Below are 15,156 nucleotides of genomic sequence, written 5' to 3'. Positions count from 1 at the left end.
GGTACTATACAACTTAAAAAGATCCTGTCCAAAATTAAAAAATTAAAAGGGCTGCGGATGTGGTTTAGTGTGACCCTGGGTTTATACCTAGTACCAAAACAAACACCTCCCCCCGACCAAAAAAAAAAAAAAATTCCACACTGTCAGTATGCTTTTTCCCAACCTCCATATTTAATTAAGGAAAAAAGCTGTTGTCTGTGTGCTTCTCCTTCACTTCTTGTATGCTGTTATCCTTTGCTTTTATGCTGGACAATCTTGTGACAAGCTCTTTTGTGGTCAGTTGGCTTCTCCAAGAATGAGGTGTGATTTGTCTTGGCCAGGTTTTGGAAATGTACCGTGCTGGCCTATTAAATTCTTCTTGGAACTTCCCACGATTTTCTTTGTTATTAAAGTCTTAAACTGATCACTAAATATTCAGTGTCAACTACTCATCTATCAGGTGATATTGTTTTGAACTGGGGAAGAATTTTCTGTTCTATTTTGTCATTTCACTTGGAATCTTTTAAAGCATCATTTGGATTTTCTCATCCTGTAAGTGATATGTAAAATCTGCAAAGTCCAAACAGCATCTTTTCCAAGGTCTTCTTGATTCAGACACCCCTGTCTTGGATTCAACGTGTGAATGCCTGTTCCACTTATGCATATGGTGCCTTGTTAAAATTATAGCCTAGGAGAAAACATACAACAGGAGGGTGTGACAGGTTGAGAATGGGGTGGCACAGTGATGATGGATTAGCTCTGGTTATCTCATAAAGCAGCTTCTCCCCAGTTCCTGGGTCTGTGGTCAGGCCCTTAAGCTATTGGGAAGGGGAACAGAGTAGAGGTGAGCAGAACCTCCAGCTTTCCCCCCTTAAACTCCCTGGCTTGTTTCAGGGTTCCGTTCATTCTCTGATTAAGTGAAGTTTGTCCTGGAGTATATCAGATTATCTATTAATATTTCTAGTTTCCACTGCTATGGCAACCCATTTCCCTCTGCATTTCAAGGGTATGAAGAGAGGGTAAGTCAGATCCCTATTACTCCCTATAAAAACACAGAAGCATGGGATTATCAATACAGAAAAGCACTCCACAGGCTGAAGATAAGACAGAACAGTGATTGACCTTCAGTAGGAATAGGTTGATAGTGGATCAAACCCCAGGCTTCTCTGAGATCCAGAGGTGGGGGGAGTCTCACCAGGTGAGACCATTGGTGAGAACACTAGATACTGTTTTTGTGTTCATATTAAACATCTATTGGGCTCATTGTGCATAACAAACAAAGGGAATGTATAAAGGGAACTGCTAAGTTGTGTTAAGAAGCCAAGAATCTAGGATTTGGGGTTAGCAGATGATATATAGAAGATCTTTGCAATTCTGTTTATTAACCTGCTTATTCCCTAAATCAAATCATCTGTTCATTGAGGTCTCAGCTGTGTATTGAGAATAGCATTTCAGGGAAACTGTCTTTCGACTCTCAAGTTTTGAGCGTCCCAAGGGAGCCATCTTTAAAGATATCTCTCATTCAAGCATGCAGCTTTTGAATTCATATTCTTGTCTCTGTTCAGAATGGCACAGCTGCTTCTGCAACTGCAGGAAACTTTCCTACTTGAGTGAGGTCTGTCACTGTCATTTTATGGCAGACTGCATCTAACGGTGATTTTTAGTTCCTGAAATAATTAAACATTGCCTGCTATTGTACATCTTCATTCTAGGACTCCTTTTCAAAGCACAGTTGGGACCACTGCGTTTCATTGCTTGGACTCCCTTTTTGGTAGGAATCTAGAGGCAACTTAGTGTCTTCCGACCTCCGGATGGGCCACACTTAAATGGTAGGAAACATGGAACTAAATCCAGAACCAGGAAGAAGAACTTAAGAGTAGCGTGTAGCTAAAGGTTAGTAATGAGAACCAGAGAGTAAGGGATTCCTTCACTGTCAATTTACCTGTCCTGCTCCATACTAGTAGTGCCCTGAGCCTCAGGGACTGAGGACCAGAGAGTTGAAGGACACCAAGCTGAAAAGCACTAAAGGCTGTATGGTCTGCTCAGGAGTCACTCAGATCACTGAACCTAGAGGTCAGGATGGATAACCCAGTAGACTCAAAAAAAATCTGGTCAAGGTAGGCAGTCTCTGATGATGATACCATGACAGACAATTATAGTTTATTGAAAATAAGACTTTTGTAGGAGTCATTTGAAAGTTCCTCATTTGGCAGAAACATTTTGCTTTGTAGTCAATAACCTTATGATTAAAGTAAGGTCTTTGTTCAATAAGAGTGCCGGCTGAACACTTTATAGTTCCAAATGCCCTCCCATTTATTCTGAATTAGCTTGTTCACACTTTAATGGATAAAAATTTCCATTTTAGGTTTTTATATATGATTATGCATTGCAGTTAAAGCCTCTTTTTGGGAAAGGTTTTACAATGTGATTTTATTTGTTTGCTAGTAAAATTTATTACCGTAATACTTTTACCATTCTCATTTAATCCTCAGACTTCTCTTTAAAAAAAGTCAATTCACCATTATGTTAGCTACTCACACTGGGGTGGGGGGCAGTTTCACAGTATATACATTCTTATTGGCTTTGTTTTATTCTGAGGACAGTGAAGTCAGTTTTTAGAGAAATAAATCATTTAGCCATATTAAGATTTGCAAGGGTTATAAATGGTTTATTTTCAGCCATTATTGTAAAAATAGGAAAAGGGAAAAAAAAATACTCCACACTATCATTTAAACATGTCAATTCATCAAAATACTGTAGGGGGAAAGCTGTTTCTTTTTCCTCTTTTGAGGCAGTAAGTTTTGGTGAAAAAGTTATATCTGGTATATTTCCTCTTGAGTTTTTCTCTCTTAGTCAGTTTTAATATGAACATTTCTGAAACAAAATATATTCCTAGAGAGTACACTAGCAAATAAACACCTTGGCATCTGTATTGCCTAAATGAATATTCATTCATATAATATGTATGGCTAGATGAATTTCTCTGAATTCATTTGTTTTAAAGTTTAAAATATTTCTGAAAATTCCAGAAATAAAGCATTATAGTCCATTTCCATTTTTTTCTAACACCTCATATGAAGATCCATTTTAGTTGTTGGTATTTTTGTCTTTGGATGTATCTTCATTCACATGTGTATATGAATTTATTTGTTTTAATAATCAGAGCATAATTTAAACTGTGATCTCAAATGCTGTCAGGACTCAAGTGTCCTAGGAAACCCTACTATACAAAGAGATAATGGCAATCTTGCAGAAATGGACCCATCTCCATTGACTCATTAGTCATTGATTTTGTAGGATAGTGAAGATTAATGTAAATTTTCAATTCTTTAGAATTTTTTGTTATGCAAGGATTGATGAATCTGTTTATGCCATAGAGTTGGTTTTGATGAGAATTGAAATAGTAATTTAAGCACTACTCAATCTCTAGGAAAAGTATATGCTTATTTCCCATGCACAAATTTTTTCTAAATTCTTCGTAGATGCTTAATTTTTATTTTCATGTTGTCAATACACAGTGGGTATTTTAAACTCAATTTATGTGATTGTGCTTGAAGATATAGTTAATATGAAAGGTGCTATAAAAATAAAATCGAATTCTACATACTATTGCACATCCATATATACATACACAAATCATCAATCCAAATTCATATTCCTCTAAAAATATTTGTAAATGTTACTCCAAATACACATTTGGTAGGTTCATTATTGAATCTTTATATAAAATTCATCTTCTATAAGCTGTTCAGAATCTTTAGAATTCCTCAACATGTCTTAATAATTGTGTTTGAGTAATGTTTTACATTTATAGGAGTTTTAAAAAGGCAGGTGCAATGTGACATATCAGAAGAAGCAAATTAAACTCTTGTAAAGCACAGCTGGAATGCTAAAAATGTGTATTTGTAATTTAAATATGTGACACCATCACACTGTAAAATCAGTTCATAATTAGAAAACATCTGTTTTTTCCAATATGATGCCTAATAGTATATTTAAATAATTTAGAATGCAATAAGAAAAAAAAAGTCAAGGAACAATAAGTGATTCATGGACATTTCTTTCCTTTTGTTTAATGCCCTCTGTGAGATCTTGGAGTAACCTATCATTTGAAGCTGCTTTTTGGAAAGAACATAAACATAGATGATGAAATGCATATGCCAAACATATGTGCTGTTATGACCTTATTGTGTCAGTCAAAATAAATAAATAAATAAAACCAGGTTGTGTAGGTTATGGTGTTAAGAAGGATTTACACGCTGTTATTTCTCTGTCACCTCACTTTTTTTTTTAATCAAAAGACATTGAAGCAAATTGAAGTTGATTATTTTCACAGGAAATGTATGTGAATGTATTAGAAATATGGTGGAGTTGTTGAGTTGTATGAATTCTGGAAATATACTTGAGCCAGGTGAAATATTGTGTTAAAACTTATCAGGATCAATTCTAGTTTAGCTAATAAAGTTTGAACAAAACCACAATTTCTCAAATGAAGTTAACATGGTAGATTAGCCACACATCTGTCATCAGTGTTCACATAGGAAGGTATTTATATATGTGTGATGAAAACTCAAATGGGTATTTTTATTTTAAGTGAAGTGTGCATTCTGAATAGTCTCTTGGTTTATTGGCAATAAATTGTGTGACTTTAAAAAAAAAAAAAAAGCAACAACCACAGTACAAGTGTTTGTTTCAGATATGGACAAACCAAATGTGACTGGGGAGGTTCTGTTTTGGGTATTACCAGCCTGTCTGGAAAGGTTTGCAAATACAAAAATAAATAAATAAATGCATGTAAAATTAAAAACAAAATAAAACATCAGCATGGGGACTGAATAAGAGCAGTCAGAAATACAGGTCAAGAGTATTTCTTAAGCTTAGTCACTAAGCTGTGGTGAGCAAATTAAATGCAGGGAGTCCTGTCTGACAAGGAACTTTGCTGAGGCAGAGGGGTGGGGGGGTGTACTGTAAGTAAGGCTGGCTCACCTTTCTATTTTAAATGCAGTTTTATCACTTTAATTCTCGGGTTGGGGGTGGGGTGAAAACTCACTTTTTTGCAGGGTTAGAGTACACAAAGTTAATCTGCTTCCATTTATATTCATCTACTTTGAATCGCCTTTTATCCACCTTTGCTGCTGCAGCCCACCACTCGCCATTCATCAGTTTATGCATTGTGCGCCAGGGCAAATAATGACAGAATATCTAGCTAAAGAAGGGGTACTTAATCAGCAATCAAGATTCAATTTGTTTTAATTTTAGCAGGTGTTTGTGAGGTACATTGATGGGAGAGATAATATGTGCTGCTTTCATTAGCTCTCTTGTTTTTGTGCTTGAACATTTAAGAGCCAGATGTTCGGAGGTGAGCTGATCAGAATATTAAGTCTCCAGAGGTTGGTTTCCATAGTGTTTTACATTCCTTTCTTTATCTCCCTCAATTCACCCTGAGCTCTGAGGTGCAAGTGCTGGCAATGACAGACTCCATCTCCACATCCTGTTCAACTAAGGCTTTAAATTAGTGGCTAATTCTTGGTATAAAATACTTTGGTTTAATAATCCATCATTAATTCCTGGACTCTAGGTCAGCCTCGTTTCTCATTCAAAACTCTTTCGGCTGATAATCTGGTTTAGAAATTATTTGTGTAGCAGCTGGTATTTCATCAGGATATTTTCCTGAAGCAAAAACACGGGAATCACATAAGCGACAAAGGTAATGACCCCATCATCTTGTTAAATCAATATCCAAACTTGATCAGTGCTCTGTCATCAACCAGTCAAAACACAACAGTGATGACAGCATCCTCGCAGGAATAGTAACAGCAGAGCCTTTCAAAATTGGCAGCTTTGCTGAGTTTCAAAGTTACTCCCTCTCTTCAGGAAGTGCGAATATTCCTACATGAAATTATTTTGTAATGGAATATGAGATTACTGTGTTATAGTTTGGAATAAACCATTAATAGGACCTGGAGAAGATCTAATCAGTGGTTAGGCTTTGTTTCACGCTTTTAGTTCAATTGTAACTGAATTTTGATTTAACTTAATAGTTTAGTTTAAATTTTTATTAATGACATATCTTCTTTTTTTAAAAATTCTTTTTTTTTGGTTCTGCCAGATATTAGGAACATAAATTCATTTTCCATTGAAAAACAAACCTACTGATAAAGAGTTAATTGAATCGGCATGGCCAAGAAGATGTTTTCTCCCACTATTGTTCTCTGTTTACTTTGATGTTCAAGGATTGCACTGTTTTACAAGCATATTTTCTTAATTGTGTCACCTTGTACTATAAGTATGTCAGAGGGGAAACATTTGCAAGTGATTAGATATGGACCTATGTGTCACCAAATGTATGAGGTACATACCCTTATAGGATATAATTGTGATCTTTTAATATGCGGCCATTGACCCAGACTTGTTATTATCTATTATAGTTTATAATAATGTATCTCTTTATGATTAAATGATGATGCCCGGCAGAACACTATGATTAGCATTTCAGTTATTTATAGATTATGTCAGAGCAGTAATAAACATAAAATGCTGTTAATGTGTGGCTAATGAAATCTGGACATGAACAAGTTTATGAATTGATATAATTCATTTGAGTGTTCTAACTGAGCTGCTGGTTCTTGTCATAATTCAAAAGCTTAGCAGGGTTCACCGATTAGGTGGTAGACTAATTTGCTACAAAAAGTCAATGGGTTTTCATCGTCTTGGGCCATCATGCCCAGCATGGCTGATTGCATAAGAACTATACAAAGTAATTCTCATAAATATATTTATTAAGCTTAATATGTTTTGTAAGGTTAGGACAGAATCTACTATTATACAACATAAGTAGAACAAAAATCACAATGTTAATTAGATAGCCAAAAAGGATATGTGCAGCAAGATCATGAAAGTCTAAGAGAAATATTTGGTTATTAAGGGAGGAAAATTCAGGGGTGACTCGGGAGCAAATATCGATGAAGGGTGCATAAAGAGGGTCCTTTTTTTTTTGTCTTGAGGTGCTCGTCAAGTATATATTAAATTTTCTTTGACCAGTGACCACTAGAAGTTCAAGTGGCATATCATGGGGTGTTTGTATTAGCTTCATGTCTATGGCTAAGTTTAAGTCTCCAAAGAAAGTATCATTTTGCGTGTGGTTCTAATAATGCTAATATATTTGTTGGAAGGGTCTGTTGTGAGACCAAATGTGAAACCATGATTTCTTCTCAGGAAATGGACTCTGAAGATGTCTCTCTGTTTTTTTTGAGATCAATCTTTATGACTGGACAGAGACTACTCACCCTCAGTTTATGGAAAACAAGTTCTGAACTCTCAGGAAGCAGTGGCTGACTCCTTGACGTTCCACGCTTGCGTAGAACACCACAAAATGGCCATATCTGATGCCTTTAAAAAAGAAGTTCATTTCGAATGTCATAATATAGAGAGAAACGAGGCATTGATTTTGCAACTTCAGTTTGTATATAAAATATTTGTTTCACTCTAATTTATGTACCACTTCCCTAATACCAGATCCTGCTTTTTATTATTTCATCAAAGTCCTGTAGAAAGCAAACAAGGACAAAGGAGAGGACAAACCAAGGTGGCAGGTTCAGGATAATAGCTATTGTGCTGTATGCCTATAATCCCAGACTGGAGAGGTTGAGGCAGGAGGATTGCAAGTTGGAGGCCAGCCTCTGTAGTTCAGTGTGACCCTGTCTCAAAATTAAAAATGAAAAGGTCTAGGATGTAGCTCGGTGATAAAACATCCCTGCCATCAGATTCAATCCATAGTATCACACACAGAAAAGAATTGTACTATTATTAAAGCCATTATCCACAACAGAAGCTTTCCTGATCATTGCTTTTTAGCCAATGAAGTGAGTTGCCTCTGATGATGTGAGCTAGCTATCCCTCAGGATACCCAAGTAGAGGCTGGAAGCTTACATGAGTGGTCCCAGTCCAGACTAAATCAGCACTTCCCAAAGAGTGTTCTATGAAATAGCAGTATCTTTGAGATGCTCTATTTAAAAAATGTTTTCAAATTAGAGTAGGAAACATATACTCTGCAATGTGCCCCCCCACTCTAATAACCAATCTAAAATTTGTCTAATCTTTTAATCCATGCAAGAAATACTTAAGGGATGTAGTAGATGTTCAACACATTTTTGTAGAAGGAAAATATTCATTAATGACAATTTTCTCTAAAGTTATTTGTTGCTGGGACTGCAACAGTTTTAGTGGAAACCACAGCTTTTGCATCTTGAATACAGTTGGTGTTACTTTTCCTGTAGCTATGGCATAAGGGTATTTTGTTTTGTTTTGCTTTGTTTTGTTTTGTTTTAAAGAAGAACTGTAAAGATGCTTAGGAAATGAATAGGGTATTTTGCTCGTTGTGGGACAGTTTTTTCACAAGTTACTTTCTGTCCTGGAAATGTCCATTTCTGCAGAACCTGCTGGGGCAGGGTAATCGGCCCTCTCAGAGCTCTGGGGAGTTCAGGGCTCCTTGGGGCTGGAGGGGCGAGAGAACAGAAGGACCAGTGAAGCCTGAGGACAGGGCAGGTTATGAAATGCGGTGAGGGCTGAAGGTGCTGGGCGGGAGTCCACTCTGCTGCCTGCTCTCTTGTCCTCTTTTGCTGCTTAAAACCCATCCCTCATTTTTACTCTCGGCTTTTCTCTTGCTCTTCTTATTTAAGGGAATTTCTTATTTTTCTGTCATTCCAAGAACAAAATAAATACCACTGCCTCTGTGAAGATTCCCTGAGTTCTCCCGCCCCTCTGTGTGTGTGTGTGTGTGTGTGTGTGTGTGTGTGTGTGTATGATGTTTATGTACAAACATGCCTTTGTTTACTGCTTTCTAAAACTGTTAAGACTTACCTATACTGTTTAGCTGTGTTAAATAAGTAAAACCCAAGTTGCAAAATTTTCTGGTGGCACACTAAAGAATACTACAGGGACTCAAAGGTAATAATAGAAGTTTATGAGCTATTTTTAATATTTTCAAGTAATTGGAATTATAGGTTTGCCTGTGATAAAGCTGCCTGTGCTGATTTAATTGACAAGTTCCCTGCTTTTGGTTTGAATGAAATTGACTTTATGTGGTACTCCATAGTGCTCATAGTGTTCTATACAGAAGACAGAAATATCTATACACATGGTAAATATCTTTTTACCTGACTCAGTTGGGACTGAGTATTCAAATTATTGGGAAAATTAATAAAATCAAGAGTCATAAAAATAAAATCTATGGAAACATTTCATTTTATCTTAAAATTTTGAGTATGGTCCAGTGATTGAGATTCTATATGGTCTTTCTTGCATGAAGTGTGTCAATGATCTAGTTTTTATGATTATTGGTTTTAATTTCTTTAAGGTGGAATGGAAATTACAGATGCTTCCCATTCTCTGGTGCCTTTTTTTAGAATTAATGCTATAACCTCTGTGTGCATGTGAGTGTGGTGATTTGGGATAGCTCAATTTGGCCTATCTATTCCAGAGCATTGAATATAGTTTCATCCATTCAGTAGTTCTTTCCTTTTACCCTTATGTTCCATTGCTTTGTGAACCCTGAAGAGAGCTTTTATACATATACATGTACACGTACATATTTGATTTGAATCATGACTTAATGCAGCTTTTTTTGTTGATAGAACCTTTGGAAAACGCAAATGTCAATAAGACTTCTGGCATAAAAACAAGAAGTAAAAATTATTTTTTAATGACTCCCTCAATTCCAGAATCCTAGTTTATGGAAAAACATTCTTAGGTTTTTGGAATGGAGGTGTCAGTTGTGACCCAGGTGTTTGGATAAGGACACACACTGTTCCATCACTCAAAATTATGGCTTTAGAGATACTGTTTAAGCAGCTAATGTTTAAAGGAAAGGGCTGCTATGGTTGGGACAGGCAGGGATCCTGGTCTTACAAAATTGTGTCAGGGCTGGAGTTGTGCTCACTAATAGAGCACTTGCCTGGCATGTGTGAGGCCCTGGGTTCAATACTCAGCACCACATCTAAATAAATAAAATAAAAAGATCCATTGACAACTAAAACTTTTTTAAAAATTGTGTCAAGATACGCTCTATTACAGTAGCATTTTACATTTATATAATAAAATGCTTCCTTTTTTACAAATCAGGTTCTTCATAAAATTCAGAGGGTTTTTAATATTATCTGTTAGGTACTGACTGGGGTATTTATGGAAGGTCTTTTCTGTATGTCAGAATCTACTCGTCTACTTATGAAAATATTTCTAGCCTATACAAGCCATTTGAGGAATATCTACTTGACATAAATAGGACCAAATACTCAGGTCCCAATGGGCAGGAGTCTCCTCAGCCTGTTCTAGTTCAGGATATTTAATTACAAACCTAATGATCATGCTGTGATGTACCACAGACAAGAATGTTAGTTACCAAGTGTCCACGTGTCTCAGCATTTCCCAGCCTCTGTCCATATAGATGTGTTTATGAGACTAATTCTTACTACTGGGATGTGAGTAGAAGTGACAGGTCATCTTCAATCCAAGACACTTAAAAGTGGGCATGCCCTGCTTCTTTTCCTCTTCCTCTTTCCATTTTCCCTTCCTATCTTTCTCCATTTGTGCATTAGAAGTGAAGAACCTTTGACCAAAGATTGCAAGATAAAAGTAGGCGAAGTTCTTAGTCACCTGGTAGAGAATTACAAAGGATGTATGTGTGTGGGGGGTTATTTATTGTGTATGTCAGGGTTTATTTGTTCCTGCAGGATGTGTTAACTTTGTCCTTAATGATACAGTGATTCACTCTAACATAATTATTTAAAGGAACCAGAATTTCAACTTAATCTGCTTTTATTTCTAACACATGTTTGAAATATAGGACTACTAACTACATGGATGAATTAGATCCAACAAACCAGGAATGGATAGCAATCCATTTTTGTATCTGCAAAGATTTGATGTGACCACACAGATGATCAATGAAGAAATAATAAATGGAGTAGTTATAATAGGGCAAAAAACAAGAATGACTAACTTGCACCTCTCCCTCCTCCTCCTCTTCCTCCTCCTCCACCTTCTCAACTCCCGACATTTAATAGGTGCTTACTAGTTTCCCAGTTTTGTCTAAGAACTTTACTGGATAATCTAAATTAATCCTCACAATAACCCTGTGAGATAGTTAGTATTATTTCCCTTATTCTACAGATTAGGAGGCTGGAGCTTAAAGAGGAGAATTGCCCAAGGTCACATAATAGGTACGTAGAAAGGACGAAACCCAGGGAGCTGCCTCCAGAGCCCAGATGCTCAATCCCTACATTATGTTACATAAGCCAGAGTTTCCTAAATGAAGTCCAAGATTGAGGGTTTGGAAATATATGAACATATTGCTGGACAGTTAGACATTACTCCAAAAAATATTGATTCAATTTTGGGGGCAAGTTCTTCCAAAGGCAACTCTCCAGTCTCTGGGTTGTAGACTTTAGGTTCAAGCGCAGCACTGCATTGATTCTGGGCAACACACGCACTTCTTTTTGCAACTCTACTTCATTTGACCTCTTCTTCTTTGCTCAGAAATTCTAATGATCCCTTGAACCCAAAAAGACTAAACAGGCAGCATCCCTTTGGGAGGGGAAGGAGAAGGTGTAGGCTGGATCAGAAGACCCTATGCCAGAGGAAACACTTAGGATGAGGGCACGAGTTGTCTTAAAATGCCCCATACCCATCTTCAGGGAATTGGCAAGTCCCTTTACCTTGCTTTTAGGTTATACCCATCCAACCTTGCTTTCTCTTCTCCAGATCAATCAGTACACATGATGCCTAGAATGCTTCACTTTGTCAGATTATCTAACTGTCTCCATCACCCAACTTTCTCACTCCTCCTAGAATTCCTTTCCCCATATAGAGAAGTGTTTAAATACTGAGGTTAGACAGACTTGGATTTGCGTCCAAGCTTTACCACTTAATTGAGGTTTGTCTCTGGGAAACTTGTTACTAAATCCCTCCAGCCCGTATCTATCAACTATGAACTGAGAATAATCACACTGACTTGGTACATCTTGGCTCTCACTGGCAACTTCCTTCACCTTTGAGTTTCTATCCATCTGCACATTTGCCATATTTCAAAGCCTGGCTTTAACTCCATCTGCTCCTCAAAGTTTTCTCTGATGAATTCAATCCACATTCTATTATCTCTTCTCAAATTGCTTTTGCACTTATTTTCCTGTGCTGTACAAGTCATCCTTCATTATAATTGACATATAAACTAGCATTCGTAATCAAATCTTGTTTAGCCATTCTTCTGTTGGTGTCCAACTGGTATGCACATTGAAGGTAAGGAGGCCTTTCTCCTGCATTTCCCATTTGCCCACACAAGGCAGCACATAGTTCTTTTTTCTGTGTGGGGAGGAATTGAACCTAAGGATATTTTACCCCTGAGCTACATCCCCAGCCCTTTTCTTTTTTTATTTTGAGTCAGGGTCTCACAAAGTTGGTGAGGCTGGCCTCGAACTTAAAACATCCTGCCTCAGTTTCCTGAATTGTTGGGATTATGGGTATGGACCTCTATGCCTGGCCAACACATGGTTCTTTTTTTTTAAATTAATATTTTAAAATTTAAAAATTTTTTCTTTTAGATATACATGACAGTAGAGTATTTTGACATAGTATCGATTGTCAGCTTGTGTATGTTTCCTGTAAACCAGCCTTAGAAGAGGGTGGACAACTCAATTCAACAACTCTTTAGCTATTTCCAGTTAGGTGCGGCTTGTAGGGAACCCCCAGATGAGGGAAAAGTTGCAATATAAAAACAAAAGGAGTGCAAAATAACTACCATGATGGGACGGTAGCAACGTGAAGAATAGAAACGCAGGTCTTCCAAATGATGGGGAATTATGTATGGTTTGGACAATTGAAAAGGACGAATGACATAGTTTCCATTGTATTTTATCTATCTCTAACCATGCTGTTTCATCATCAATACAACTGAAAAATGGTAGCAGACTCCTCTGGAAGTGTGTGGTTGGGTCTCATCTATGCCTGAGTTAGCCGAGCATTCCTTCTGTCCCATTCCAAATCTCGTTCTGCTGGCCTCTAACTTGACCTGAACTTCCCTTCATGCAATATATTTCTTTAAAACTCATCATGCCAGTATATTTGTATATAAATTGGGATGTGCATGTGTTTTAATTTTTCAAAAGCTAACAGATGCATGGAGTGGGCAAGTGAAGAGCATGTTTTATGAACTCACCGTGATCATTCCAGTCCTCATGCAGAGGTGTTTAACATTCTTCCCTCTGCCTGTCTCTCTGACCCAACACACGACTCTGTGAGCATTTGCTCCCTTATCTCCACCATCAGCCTCCGTTCAGTTACCTTTCACTATCATTCATACTACACACATTCTTTTACTGAAGAACATAAATCTTTTTCCTGTCTCAACAAAAAAAGTGCTTGGTGTAATCATGCACTACCAGCTCCAGCCATATTTTGCTGGTCCTTTTTTTTTTTTTTTTTTTTTTAAATTTTAAAACTTCTTCAGACTTAAACTTCTTAATTTTCAGTTAGTTTTTGCCACATTATCCCCACAAATATTTTTTGCCTTCCCTTTGAAGATAAACTATACCGTCTTCCTTTTATTTATTGAGCTAACGGGGGGACAAAAGGTTTGTGATTAAACTTATTACCAGTTTCCATAAAATAATTGATCATGAATCACTCTTTAACAAATTTGACGTCTATAATAAAATTTCGGTTTTACACATCCCTTTACGTCAGCCCAGATCTTTTAATATTCTCAGGGAACCAAAATAACCAGGAATTCTTTGTCAGTATAATTAGCATAAATAATTTGAAAATATCCACACTTTAAACTTCACTGTAGCCTACTTTGTCTTAGCATTTCCATCTTTCTTTGGGGTATGAAGGATAAGCCAGTATTTCACCCTTTTCTTAATTCTAAGGTGAAATTCTGTTTCTGCATATCTAAATACTTATCTGACTCAACCCCTTAGAAACCTCACCCACATCTTTATCTTCCTCCCCATTCACCAGCTTCCCCACTCTGTAAAGTTAAAAAGAGTTATGAGTATAAGCCAGGAGAATGCTGGGCTACGGAAGTGTGTGATTTGAAGATGTTGATGATAAGCACGGAGAATTACAACTACCCTCTTTAACTTGAATGTCATGTGTTTTCCTCACCACCCACAAAATCCACAGGCAACTTAGAGTCATGGTATTTTTTTGGGTGTGCATCTTACTATTCCAATATGTTTTAATAATGCAAGCATGTTTAATATATGAAGGAGTTTAAAAAATATTTAACTCATGTGCTTTAATAAAAAAACAACTCACAGTTCAGAAATACTATAACATTCCTATAATTCTGCTATCTAAATACAACATAAGAGGACTGATTCAGAACCTGGAAAGCAAGGGTTGTTAGGAGATGCTTTGCCTGAAATTCATGTGAGGTGCACTTCAACAACTTTCAGGATGCTTGAACTATCAGCAGCCTTTGTGTAAATAAATCTAAGTGTTCCTTTTCATAATAGGTAGTTTTTGTATACAATGTAGTAGCCAAGTAAAAGGAAAATAACCTCAAAATGAATTTAATTATGTTCACTAATTTGAAATTGAGACCATAGCAACCACTACTCTCACCTACACAAAATACCTCCCTTCTCTCCTCTGAGTTTTAATAAGTGAGAAAGACAATACTGCATTAAATTGACAGTGGTTAAGTTTTGTGATTTATTTATTCTATTTTCAGTTAGTTATTAAAAGACTGCTAATAATTCTTGCCCAATATTTTTATCTTTATGGAATGTTGTTTAGAATAAAAATAGGTGTGTAGTTCTTCATAAGAATCTTTGATTTCATAAACAAAACATTTTAAAGATCTAAAATTAGGTTGGCTTTAAACTCTGTAATAGCTATAAGATATCAGTGTTTATAAACAAAGTCAGCCCAGGTGCCATTTAGAGTTTGGGTTCTTCTGTAATCCTGGATAATACTCAAATTGTCTTCTCTTCTTGCTTCAAAATGTAATAATGAAAATGTTCAAGATTTATGAATCAAGTGTACTGCTAGATGCATAGGGACATAGAAAAGGGGTGATACAATTTTTCCCCACAAGACTTTCTAATCTGTTTAGGGATCATGATACCACTATAGATGGTACATTCAAACTGAGCTAGGAAGGAGAAAAGTGATTTAGGA

Source organism: Sciurus carolinensis, chromosome 13, assembly GCF_902686445.1.
Source record: "Sciurus carolinensis chromosome 13, mSciCar1.2, whole genome shotgun sequence".
Lineage (NCBI taxonomy): Eukaryota > Metazoa > Chordata > Mammalia > Rodentia > Sciuridae > Sciurus > Sciurus carolinensis.
Note: the sequence above shows the minus strand (reverse complement) of the source record.